The sequence below is a fragment of the Montipora capricornis genome, chromosome 5, assembly GCF_036669925.1.
Source record: "Montipora capricornis isolate CH-2021 chromosome 5, ASM3666992v2, whole genome shotgun sequence".
In the NCBI taxonomy this organism is placed as follows: Eukaryota; Metazoa; Cnidaria; class Anthozoa; order Scleractinia; family Acroporidae; genus Montipora; species Montipora capricornis.
The window spans coordinates 3,284,287-3,292,928 of record NC_090887.1 but is presented as its reverse complement, the minus strand read 5'-3'; positions in this window follow the sequence as shown (position 1 = coordinate 3,292,928).

The following is an 8,642-nucleotide window of genomic DNA, read 5'->3' as shown; positions in this document are numbered from 1 at the left end:
TGGTCCCCGTTCACCTTCCTTCATAATATAGTGACAAGGTAGGAGACGGAAGCCAGCGTCGGGACTCCGATCGACCCAAAACAAGCACGATTTTTTCCGCGAAAATCAAATCCAGTCGCTAAATAAACACGCCAGGTTCGTGGAATAGGAATTTCTCTAAATCATGAATCCACTGAAGCATCTCCAGGTAGCAACGCGGAGCCACCAGACTCCGTAAAACTTGTAAGTTAACCTGCTAAAATGGCGGCCAGAAAGCGTGGTACTCACGAAGTGCCCAATTCAAAATGGCACTGAACTCTGGACGCCTGGTGACGAGTATAATGAGTTTTGGAGGGAGGAGAGTCCCAAACAACTCACTGAGCAATTTGGGACTCCCCTCCCTTGAGGGAGACTTATTATACTCGTCACCAGGCGTCCAGAGTTCAGTGCCATTTTGAATTGGGCACTTCGTGAGTACCACGCTTTCTGGCCGCCATTTTAGCAGGTTAACTTACAAGTTTTACGGAGTCTGGTGGCTCCGCGTTGCTACCTGGAGATGCTTCAGTGGATTCATGGTTTAGAGAAATTCCTATTCCACGAACCTGGCGTGTTTATTTAGCGACTGGATTTGATTTTCGCGGAAAAAATCGTGCTTGTTTTGGGTCGATCGGAGTCCCGACGCTGGCTTCCGTCTCCTACCTTGTCACTATATTATGAAGGAAGGTGAACGGGGACCATTTTCCCCGAAACTTCGTGTACGTATTAAAGACAACAACAGCTCACCACATGATAAGTTTTATCGATTTTTATTACCATTTTCTAGCAAATTTTCAGACCTAAACTTCGCCTCATATGTTCTCTATATTTTAATACCTACGTGACGCACACAGTGAGCCTGGGTTACCTGTGATTAGACCCGCCGGCTCTCGTGCTTGCATTCTTTAGGTTTGTTTTAACTCAAAATCTGACGCAACGATCGTTGCCCTTAAAGTGAAGGCACATTTTTTCCCACACGTCCTAGGTTGGCATACATAATAGGGACTTAAAGATCCAAGGCGCGGTCGTCAAAGAGAACGCCGCAAAGTAACATTAGGGAGTTTAAGCAAAGACGACGGCTACGGCAACGAAAACGTCAGTCCAAAATATAACTTTGCGCTATCGCAAGTATTTTGCGACTAATCCGTCTTGTTCACCTTGTACAATACAGGCGAACTATCCTATAACTGAAAAGGTACAAACGGTTTCAAAGTCACAACAGAAAATTACTGTTTCATTGTTATATGCTCACGTTGTCGTCGGAACCTAAAAGTTGGTGATTTCACGTGGTTTTTTTGTGGAGTACGATAGAGAAATGCACGGAAATTCGTGTTGCACGTGCAGCACGGGTATTTTTCTTTTTTTAACCAATAATATTCTTGCTTCGTGTAGTTGCCGTAGCCGTAGCCGTCGTCTTTGCTTACACTCCCTATTATCATTGGTTGGAAGAGGAAGAAAAAGCGTGCTGCACGTGCGGCACGCATTTTAGAACATATTTTTGCGGTAATCTGCAAAACACCGACGTCAAATCGCCAAATTTGCGGTTTTGACGACAACGCGAGCGCTACAAATGTGAATCTTTCGTTCTGAAGCCGAGCGTTATCAGTTTACATTTAGGACACATGCTAACATTATACGACGCGAACGAGATGGAATAATCGCAAAGAAACGTAGAGCAAAGTTGTATTTTAAGGTGACGTTCTCGTCTACCACGCCGTCGTAGATCTTAAAGTCCCTAACCTAGATCTTTGTAGCACCAAGAGAAAGAAATATGTAGCAAAGGTATCTGCTTGCAAAAGTTCTTTTGGTTATTCAGAAGTTCCAACCACTGTAACAAAAGAAAAGAAATCCTTTTTAGACAGCAAGCAAAGGTCTGTTTGGTCATAGTTAATATAGATGGGAATGGTTTGGAAGCTCGGCAAACATCAAAGGATCAAACAAAGATGCCAAGATTTAGGTTGGAAAGTCCACGACCGTGCACAATCTTTTGTTTTGCGCTCATACACTATGCATGAATTACGTAACCAACACGTTTCTAGTGGTTAGTTCCTCAGTACGGAGTAAACAACTATTGTGTTTTGTGCACGGTCAAGGCCAAAAGAGAGAAGAAAAACCTACAACAAAGAAATTTATCGGGTTTCATAACCATTCCCCTCTATTAACTATGGTTTGTACATAAGTAACAGGAGTCGATGTCAACACGTATCCCCCCTTGTGATATTGATTTAACCATATTTAAGCCAACACTTTTTTATGCAATATTGTGTGGCAGTTGTTTCATGTAGATTTCTTATTTCGTAACTTTTTTAGTTACTTGTTTAGACGGGTTAAAGCAAGCAGACGAAGATGGTCTGAACTTGTGATTTTAGCGTAAGAATTATTTCACGTTGATATTTATTGGTCGTGGATTCTTTCGTACGTCTTTGACCAAGGCGTTCCAAGGTCACTCAACGTCAGAAATTGCATTCAATCAAGTTTCCATTGTACGCCAAAGAAATCTGAAGACAGAAGGGCTTAGAAATTTAATTTGTTACGAGTTAGCTAAGCCAAAAATACCGGAAAAATGGTAATTTTTGTCAATGGTTACTTGTAGAGATCAAATAAAGTCTGCAGTTATTTCTTCAAAGATGCAATTTTACAGTGGTTATTTCCAAGACAACAGTCTTATTTCGGATCGTAACAATAAAAGTTCGTTTTTAGTAAATGTAATTTACTTTCAAAGCCTCTCTTCTTCTGGATTGTTCTGTGACTATCGCAATGGCCTTTTAGTGATCGTTTAAAGCGTGCACTGGAAGAAAGTGGAGAATTTTCTAATACTTGACCATTCTCTTCCCCAGAGCTCTCCGTTTCTGTTGGTCACGTCCGACCGTGTGACCAAATGAAACGAAGGACTCTGGGGACAAGAATGAAACTTGTCATCCCCCTGTCAGGCCCTAGTTTCCGTAGTCTCCCACCATCTTTAATACATGGAGATGGTTATGAAACTCGCCAAGTTCCTTTGTTTCATGTTTTTGTCCGTATTTTTGGCCTTGACCCTGCACAAAACATACCTTTGTTCGAGAAGATAACCAATCAAATCCTTCGATTAGATTATACGCAACTAATTTACAAACCCGTGCGAAGCGAAAACAAAAGAATTTAACATCGATTGCGACAACATTGTTCTCGCCTTTGAAGGTTCTAAGGTTTCATAACCAGTCCCTCGATTAACTATGCTCCCACGCAGCCATTTTTGTGTCGTCACGCAACTCTTCTGCCCACTTCAATTTTCTTAGATGCCAAGTTTAGCCCACAGATATCTCATTCCCAATACTCTTGCCTTTACTTTGGTCAGTTCCAGTGTTTGAGACACGTACTGCAACCCTGGGGACACAAAACACTCTTCGGGTCGCGTACACAAGATTTCAATTTCCCACTCTAAACAAAACGCTGAAAAAATTTAAACACTAAGACGCACTGTAGGCTTGGTACCTTATAGGCACAAGCAAATGATGTATCATCAACCGTGGGCGCAACCGAGAGCTGTGCTCTTTGATCATTTGTTCAATAAAAAAAAAACCCTTAATGGCAATGTGTCAGTAATATGTCATAAATTGTTATCTGTCGTTCTCTTTTTAATCCCCAGTTCCTTTTTTAGGGCTTCCGTCCGATCACGATCTTGGATAATTAATCAGGCGTGCTTGAATTAATTCGAAATTTTATAGTGCGTCTTTGTGTTTAAGTTATGTTTTGATTTCAATAACATTCGTATATGACCAACATTTCAGCGATAGTGAAAAATCTAGCACCTGGCAAAAAGCCTGACTTCTGGCTACACTTTTCTTTCTGTGGTATCATTCACTTATCAGGGCTTCAAGCTAATCCAGCCAGGTCGACAACATGCTGGAAGGGACAGACTATAACACTAGAAACTCGATCTTTTCTCTGTCCGAACAGCAGTGTGTAGTTCTTTAAAGTCCTACAGTGTTAACAGCAAGGGTTGAGAAACGGGATTTCCGGTTTATAGTCATTATCCGCAAGAAGACTTGAAAAGTCAAACCATTCGCAGATGTTATGTTTACACTGACACTTTTAACTTTCTCTGTTATTTTAAGACCCGGGCGTTGCTCCGGTCTGGGTTGCAACCCGTGTACTCCGACACGGAGACCTGATTCTTAACCAAATGAGCCAACCGGTCAGCGGTTATAGTTAAAGCTCGAAGCAAAATAACTGTAGCTGGACAAAATGGAGATTGCTTTGATTGGCCTCGCTTTCGATAGGTTGAAAGACGAAGGCGAAATTTTCTAGTCAATCAAGGTAATGCAAGACCAATGCTTTCAACCCTTACCGAAGAGCATTGATATAATAGATTTATTTCTTTGGGAAAAGTCGAATAAACATAATCATGAACATAAAAACTATGCAGACTGTAACTAGCATGATCCAAATCCACCAGGAACAAGATGCCTGCGTTAATTCCTCCAGTTTTTCCGATTCTCGTTTGAGTTTTTCAAAATTGGAGTCTGCCAGCCTTGTCGCCTGTTCCAACGCCTAAAAATAATAGGAGAGGACATTTTTTATATAATACCTCAGAAGAAAATACTTATGCGGGAAATGTGGTGCTTGAAAAACTAGAGAAGCACTGAAACACCGTTTTTTAACATAACCATTCAATTATAATCTAAAAGCACGAACTTAGTAACATTGAAACAGGTCGCCGGTTGACAGGTGTCGGAAACAATACATGGCGGACTATTGGTCGCCTCCTTCTTTAAGTCTTCCAGCACGACATGGGGAAAGTATGTTGTTCTGACTTCGCTGCTCACTGAGTTGATTTGGCTGCACAGGCTACCATCCTGCTAGTTGTGTGAGGTTGAGTTGGTGCCTGTGACTCAGTTGGATGTGTACACGACGGAAAAGGAAACAAAAGCGTCAAAAATCTACGTACCATGTTGGAGAAGAGGAAAAGTTGAAAATCGAACTCCATGATAAATCTTTTCTTTTTTCAGTAAATCAACATGACTTCTTCCAATGTGAACGATAATCCTCTATAAATATAAAATCTTCACCGTTTATTACAACTGCATAAATAAACTCCTACCTTGTTATCTTCTTTTATAATATTGCTGGCCATGACGGATGTGTGTTTTAAATTCTTAGCCATCTTGATCATTTCTTCGGCAATGTTTTCCTGCATCTTCTGGTGATATTGTAGTACAGTGTCTATGCTATTGTCTTTTGTGTCTCTTTTCTTGTCACCTGTCAGCCTGACAATCATCGATTCTTTCTTAGACTTAATATGTTCACACCTTACCGGACAAATTCTCCACTGGTTGAAAAATTTACACGCACACTATGTTGCCGCGGTACGACGCAATATTTTTCGCTCAGTTCAGAAGGAAACGACCCCGGAAGAGGAAGGGTGGGGTGAAGACTTTGCATGCGAAGGGGCGGGTATGCGCGTTGGAAATTTTAAATTAAACTCCTAAAGGAGACCAATTTGGTCGTGGCCCAGGCTTTTTTTAACCATTACAAGAGACCAAATCAATTTTATATTTCTCCCTTCTGCCTACCTTCACGGCTACATATGATGGCTTTTGGCACAGAACACTTTAAGTGAGACCAAAATTCAAAATTTCCACCCCTAAGCGAGACGACGAGCATCCTCGCCCCTAGCCTTGTCCTTTTATTGCGAAGCCGCCTTACTTTTTCCGTTACCAAAATAATTGAACGGGGAGGAGGGGGGGGGGGGGGGGGGGAGAAGAAAGTCGCAATTGTGACAACATACATGTAAGATGAATTTTTCCTAACAGTGATATTTCAGGTACAGTACCTACATACATAAACTTGATTTCAATTCGGATATATAGAGTAGCATAAAATTCTAGTAATTCCGAAAGCTGACAAAATTAATGAGTTAAGATAAATTGACGTAGACAGACAGACATGTTTTCGAAAGAAATAAGAATAAAACTAGCGGTAATCAGAGATAAAGCGTTCGAGCTGCCAGAGCCAGTAAAATTTACATTTTGACTGAGGATGGTTGTGTTGCATCAAATAGCAATTTAATGTAGATGCATCGCGGGAACAATTTGATGTATGTATGTTGTGTGGAGGTTGTGTTGGTTTTGATGTTTATCGTCACATTTACGTGTTCTATTGATCCAACTTTTATCTGCTGGCTGAGGTTTCAGAATCGATACTGAAAGGGGAAGACTTTCATATACCAGAATGGCGCAAGGCACTTTCCCACAAAAGAACTATTGTTATTCCGATTAGCAATGTCGAACGAACCAAGGTCGAATTGCAACGTCCATGACACCTTTAAAGTTATTATTGGATTCATTTTGAAAATGGGGCTCAAAAATAGACTATCCTGATTGGTTCGATTGCCGTAGGTCTCTCTGCAACTCCCCTTCCATTGCCAGAAAAATTCGTTTCCCGCTCGACGAACAGACAAGAAGCTCACTAGAAACAGTTACTGCTGACTTCCTGCTCCAAGGCTCTTTTCACCCTGGGATACTAAAGCCTGGTTTTCACTAGTGCAAGCACAGACGCAAGCACATGAGCGCTTATTTCACCTTGAAAACGGGCCTGACGAGATCATAAGCACAACCCAAGGATCAAATTCTTCCCTTGTGTTTGTGCGTACGCTTGCGTTCGCTTGCCTTGAGTGAAAACGGGATGTAACGAAACCACAACGCAAGTTGAGATGTTCGTCCAATGAAAAAGACCCGTTCCAGATTCCACTCGGAGCGCCGGGTTGTAAGAGAGAAAATGGAACTAGTGAATTTTGTCTCTGCGTTGTGTGCTTGTGCTTGCGTTATGGTTCGTTTTCACTTGTCACGAATCTGTTGTGCTTCCGTTTGTGCTTGGGGTTGTGCTTGCGTCGATAGTCAAAACCAGGCTGAAACAATGAATCACAAACATGCTTATTCACCTGTTTCGCAACCCTTGAGTGTCTTCCTTTTTATCTGTATTAAAGACAGATAGGAAAAAATTAACATCACTACCGTATGAGGAGAAATCTTAGCATGCCTCCCTCATAGGACACCTTCACAGGCCTTTATCCATAAATGGCCGCCTAATAAAATAGTATTAATGTACTCTGAACAAAAAAGCCAACATTTAACTATATGAGTGTTGTATTCAAATACCCAAATTCGTGATCCAGAATTCAAGAAATGAATTCTCTAAAAGGCCCAACTTTCGAAATTATTCCGGGGGAGGATGCCCCTAGACACCCCCCCCCCCCCTTTCGCTACAAGCTCAGGCCTTCGGCCCTTGGAAAGCGCACCTTTTGTGCGTGTTGCCCATTCTCCGCCTACTCTTCAGATTTTGCCGCCTGCAAAATTTTTTATTGAAAACCATGAAAAATCTGAAAAACGAGTAAAGCTTATTCTCTACTTTCTCGAATCCCATAATACATCTTTTTTATCCCCAAAAATTTGGCATAATCATTGTCTCTTGGGACATAGATCTTCATGTCCGAAGAGAAATTGAAAACAATGCCTATGCAAATTTTTGGGGTAAAAGAGGTGTATTATGGGATTTGGGGAAGTAGAGAATTGGCCAAAGGAAATCGTTGCTTACAAGATTTCAAGTAGTTCCACAAGTTTATGTCACATACACCCGTAAACAATATGAAAAACGTGCTAAGAAAGTATTGTTTCAAAATTTCAAATTTAGCAGGCTGTACAGTGGGCCGTACTGTATAATATGGCCCGGTAAATTAGCCAATCATAACGCGCATACTAGCTATCTTAAAGATAAGCCGTTAAGTCTTTGAATTTTAACTTTTTAAGCTGCATTCATTTCAAATTTCTGCAAACCAGGGCAGCATCAAACTATGCCTGATGTTTAGACGAGGCCATGGAAACACGGAAACGTCCTCTATTTCTTAATCAAAGCTCTAGACTTAAGAAAATGTTAAGAAATTTTCATCTTCCCTTACCTTAAGTTCATTCTCATTTCTTTGTCAATCTGCGACTTTGCTCGAATGTGGAGAACTTTCCTGTTGCAGATTTTTCATAAATGTCAGACAATACACTCGCTATCATTATAAGCGACCTTCAGATTGAAGTACGAGAACAACTTCGCGTACGAGTTTTTCACATTTCATTCAAAGAACGAATTTTTTTTTACGTTTTTCGAAATGCGCGTGCTCAGAACTGAGTATTCGTTGTCGTAGTCGTTCTCCTACTTCAATCTGAAAGTCGCTAATAATGATAGCGAGCGTACTGTCCGAGATATATGATAAATCTGCAACATCCCACAGCTTCGATCTCTGGAAATATTTCCCGTATTAATTTAAGATTTCTTTTCCTAATTTAGCGGGACGTATTCTTGAGTACAGCCCGCTGTCCGGTCCGCTAAATTTGAAATTTTTATACAACATATTCTAGCAAGTTTTTTTATGTTAATTATATGATTTTATCGGTCTGTACCGTAAGTTACGCATCCTCGTTTTCCCGTCGATTTATAGCTCGCATAAATCAACGAAAAAAACTGGATCCTTGACTGACAGTAATGACCTCGAACTCGATTAGTAAGAGGTATTGATTTCCCGCTTTTCAGTTGCGTGCGAAGGTGCGGAAGCTCCCAAGAAACAAGGACGCAACGCACCAAGGCAACAAAGAGGAGAAAGC